Below are 5,016 nucleotides of genomic sequence, written 5' to 3'. Positions count from 1 at the left end.
AAAATTGACCAATTGCCAAGACCAATTATCTTTTTTTAGGTTTGGTTTTTGATGCACCCTTTTGTTTTAATGTTGGTTTTGCTGGTGTCTTTTCTAAGAACACATTTAGATGTTTTACTGCCACATTGAGTCTTGTATACTTTGAACACATGTGGTGTCCAGAAAGGCATCTAAAAGTATTTGAATTTAGGCAGTACTGATTTCTTTCTGGAATTGTTCTGTGCTGTTTTGGGCCCATCTGTATGGTCACCTAGTGTTGTACAGCTTACTGGGCTGTGCGTGTGCAGTGTTAGTCTCTGTCCTATTCATGAACACAGCAATCTGGCTGTGATCAGACAGAGGGGTTTGTGGTTTAGCAATGAATGCACTGAGAGAGAAATGGTCTAAATTTGTTATTACATAATCTACCATACTATTCCCAAGAGGTGAGCACAAAATGTATCTTCTTAAGGAGTCCCCCCGTGTCCTACCATTGACGACGTACAGACCCAGACTTTGACAGAGCTGCAGAAGTTCTTTTCCATTTTTGTTGATTACATTATCATGTTTTTTTTTCTGTAGGGGCAAAAATAATTGTTATTTATACCAGATAATTTGTTTGTATTCTATTAAATAAGTTTTTTGTAGAAATCCATTACAATATTTGTTTGATGTCACACATCTCAATAGAATTTGGTGGTGTTTTGGTGGATTCAGCACTGTGGGGCGTGGTCCTGGTACAGATTTGATGATCTGGGGGTGTGGCCAGGCTGATGTTGGGCATGGTTCTGGTACAGAGGCGCTGATGTGGGGTGTGGTCTGGCTGCTGTGGGGCATGGTCCTGGTAAAGAGGTGATGATCTGAAGGTATAGTCAGGCTGCTGTTGGGGGTGGTCCTTGAACAATTTGATTTGTTTATTTTATAGAGCTTCCAATATTGAATATATGAACCTGGAGTTTGGTAGCCCATTACTCCGAATTCCTACAGTAAAAATGACTATAAATCATGCCATGGGTACAAGAGGACGTGTACTTCAAGAATCTCATAGCGGTTTGATTTGTGTATTCAAGTCGTGATATACAGTGAACCGAATAGACATTTAAGAGGATTTTGCTATCCCATGACTCCAAAGTCCTACACTAAAAACATTTCAACATCATATGTTGAATATGTTGAAAAGTGTTCTCCAAGAATGAGAGTGAGAAGGATGAGAAATAGCATGGAAATATTTTGCACTCAAGTACACAGAATCCACAGTAAATTGGTACAATCAAATATGCTTTGGCTCTGTAGATGGCTTGTGTCAGGCTGTATGTAGTACATACAATACATGTTCTATATATATCCAGCAGTAATGATACTTGCTCTGGCAGATTTGAAGATGGCCCATGAACCATGTCTGAGTGAAGTGAACGATGGATATGACCTGTACAGATCAGCCATGACCAAGCGGTGGCACTGTGTGGCACCTGCTTCACCAGCCCTGAAAAGGGTCATCAAAGACACCAAACCAGGTTTGGATGCAAAGCAATCAGCCATCTTCCCTCTAGGGCCAAGAGAACACGAGTGGCTTGTGAAGTGTGCAGCAGGACAGCAGGATCAAATCTGGCAGCTTCTGCTCCAGCACATCAAGCTGGCAGAGAGGAGAAACTTCATGTCTGGTTTCACAGCACTTCACTGTGCTGCTAAACAAGGAAACAGTGAAATGATGCACAAGATCCTTATTCTTTCACGGCAAGATGGGCCAGGGGTTGACGTAAACACCAAGAGCTACGATGGCTACACCCCACTACACATTGCTGCTATTCACAGGCCCGAATCAGTCCTGAGTGTTCTGGTGCGTGGTTATGGTGCCAACTGCAACATACGTGACAACTGTGGCAAAAAAGCCTATCAATACCTACACAAGGACGCCTCACCCAAGGTGTGAGAGATGCTTGGAGACCCTCACGCTGGGGATTACAAGACATGAGCAGCACTTTTCTGATCCGCCCAAAAGGTTCAGCACTTTGAGTAAACTATTTCAGTCCAAGCACTGAAACACACTCAGATGCAGACCAAGATTCCACTCAGCCTTGCAGCAGCTTGACCAGCCTTGACTAAGATGAGGACAGCATAGACTATACATTCATTTCCAGAACGTTCCCCTACAATTAATGAACTTCCCCATTGAAATAGCATATTCTCAAACAGACATTTTCTCTAACTTGTCTTTCACTCTGATTTTAATTCTGTGACAAGAACCTTACGATGTGAATTAACTAATTTGCACATGTGTATGTGTATTCAAGAGCATGAGTGTGTGTATATAGTGTAAGGAATAGACATTTAAGAGGATTTTTCCATCCCATTACTCCAAATTTCTACAGTAGAAATGACTGCAAATCACATCATGGGTAGAAGAGTACGTGAACTTCCAGAATCTACTGAAGTGATCTGATAACAATTTGATTTGTGTATTTTATAAAGCTTCAAGTAGTGATAAATATTGAACCAAGTAGACATTTAAGAGTATTTTACCATCCTACTACCTTTTCAGAAGTGCACAATTTTCTTTCATGCACAGTGGATCTGCAAGAATTATGCTGAAAATAAGATCTAACCCAGTTTGCAATTTTCCTATACCCATGATGTTGGCCACATAAAGAACTGAGCTCTGACCCACATGAAAAAGTGAATGATGCCCAAATCTGGCCAATAATCTGAGCAAATTTGTATCATAACACAGTCAAACTTCCAAAAGGAGTGAGCCAAGTGCAAATGAACCTTTCTGTGCCTCACACAGCAATGTAGTCTACGTGACACACAGGTATATGCCGTATTTTGCATTTGTACAAGAATTTGAAAAGAAATACACCGACATTGTAAAAAGCACACCGACAATGTTAAAAGAGGAGAATGAAGACTGGGTCAACATCACCAGAATATGTTTAAAAAACTTTTTGTTGCAGGCAAACTGATCCAGAATATTTCAAAACCTGTGAAGGAGTAAATCTCAGTCAGTATCTTTAAATAAACATCTGCCAGTCATCATTAAAGTAGATTAGATTAGAATTTTCCACATGGACGAAGCACAATGACTTGAAGGGTAGTGCTTGATAACTGTCCATCTTGACTTTGGATTGTACATTTTCTCTCTTGACTTGTCTCGGGACTTGAGTGTCAAGTCTTGAGATGTACTTGTTACATTCACATTTATATTTACGGCATTTAGCAGACACTCTTATCCAGTGCAACTTACAAAAGTGCTTTGTCATTTACTCATAGAATGCACCCTAGCCATTACAGTAGGTTAGAGTCCAATATACCAATGATCTAGAATACTGTAGAAATAGAGGGATCACTGCTGTTGCCAAGAAGTACAAAATGCATAAGGTCTATCTTAAACAATGATAAGTGCAATAAACAATAAGTACTAAAGTTTGTTAGACAACATCAGTATAATAAATAATACCCTACAATAAGTGCTAATTTACTTAGTCAATATAGGAGCAGGGTCATTTGTCATTTAAATATTCCATGAATAGATGGATCTTTAATCTGTGTTTGAAGACTGCAAGCAACTCTGCTGTCAGGACAGCAAGTGGAAGTTCATTTCACCATCTGTGAGCCAGGACAGAAAAGAATCTCAATGATCCTCTTCCATGAGACTTGGAGCATGGAATTTCAAGCCGAGCCATACTTGAGGTTCGAAGCACTCGAGGTACGAATCGGGCTTTGACCATTGACTCCCTGTATCAAGGGGCTGGCCAATTTTTGGCTTTGTAGGTGAGCATCAAGATTTTAAATCTGATGTGTGCAGCTACTGGAAGCAAACGAGGGGAGCGCAGCAGCAAGGTAACACGTGTAAACTTTGAAAGATTGAAGACGAGTCATGCTGCTGCTACTACTGCTGTTACTTGCAAGTACATCATCTTGTTAGTGACTTGTGGTGGGTGGGCACTGGAGTGAACAGTGTAATAGCTAAAGTGTTATAGTTATAGTTAAAGACAAAAGACGGATCTGTCCCTGGAATGCTGGTACAAGACATGAAAGAGAAGCATAGACAAACACCACTGCAATTTGCATTTTAGAAATAGTCTTCCAGAATTTTCACTGAGCTAAGATGAATGTCCAATAGTTGAAGAGTTTTTACATGCCCTTGACATCACAGAGGTAGGACGGATGTGCTTTCTCAACTTCATGAAAGAAGACACTGCTATGTGGCAGGTAGATCATTCAGGAAAGGGTCTGGGAGTGCAAGCTCTCCCCACTGGTGGCATGATGTCTCAGCAGAAATTACTTCAAATAAGCAACTGAATTCTCTATTCTGCAAGAGACTACATTGGAGTTCCACACCAACACCTTAATTCCTGGGCCAACACAACTTATGGACAAAGCAGCTATTTCTGCATCAATTCCTAGGACTCCTACAGTTTCCCTGGCACAAAGTTGCAAATGGCATGGCAAGTATATGCGAAAGGAGACCTAGAGGACACCGTACACTCATTCTTCCAGTAAAGGAATTAGAACAGAAACACGTCATCTCCTTACGCTGCAAGCAGGAGTCGAACCTGCGCGGGGATTCCCCATTGGATTTCAAGTCCAACGCCTTAACCTCTCGGCCATTGCAGCTGTTGCATATGTTGGGCACTTGTGGGTTATGTCCTTGGACTTCTTCAAGCTCAATTATTAGTCCCCATGTGTCATTGATTCAGGGTTGCAAATGACCTGATATGCAAATTCAAAGAAAGGACTCTCCCGAATGGTCTGTTCACTATTTTAGCAAGCTAATGTCAATTCCAGATAAACAGGTGCTCAGAAGCTTGTCAGAGTATTAGACTGATGCACTACCTACTACACTAATGTGGCCTCCAAGGTCTTCCACGTGAAAACGTGGGACGGCTCAAGGTGGCTCACCAATTTTGCATGAACACTGCTTTTGTTTTTAAAAAATCACACCTAGCTGATATAGGTGTCATGTAAAGTTTTCACTGGCATGCTGTTAGTACAGGTGGGCAGAAATGCAAGTCAACAAAGATGAAACTTGCACATTGG

At 41.1% G+C, this 5,016-nt stretch overlaps 1 non-coding gene across 1 annotated transcript; it reads right to left on the bottom strand.

Moving 5' to 3' along the window:
- Positions 1 to 4,511: 4,511 nt before the first annotated feature.
- Positions 4,512 to 4,593, bottom strand: trnas-uga (transfer RNA serine (anticodon UGA)). The gene has a single exon. It is a non-coding gene; the product is annotated as a tRNA-Ser (tRNA).
- Between the last annotated feature and the right edge of the window lie 423 nt (positions 4,594 to 5,016).

This window comes from Electrophorus electricus, chromosome 15 (assembly GCF_041902795.1).
Source record: "Electrophorus electricus isolate QZ-2024a chromosome 15, ASM4190279v1, whole genome shotgun sequence".
NCBI classification, from domain to species: Eukaryota; Metazoa; Chordata; class Actinopteri; order Gymnotiformes; family Gymnotidae; genus Electrophorus; species Electrophorus electricus.
Note: the sequence above shows the minus strand (reverse complement) of the source record. Positions and strands in the feature narration are given on the sequence as shown.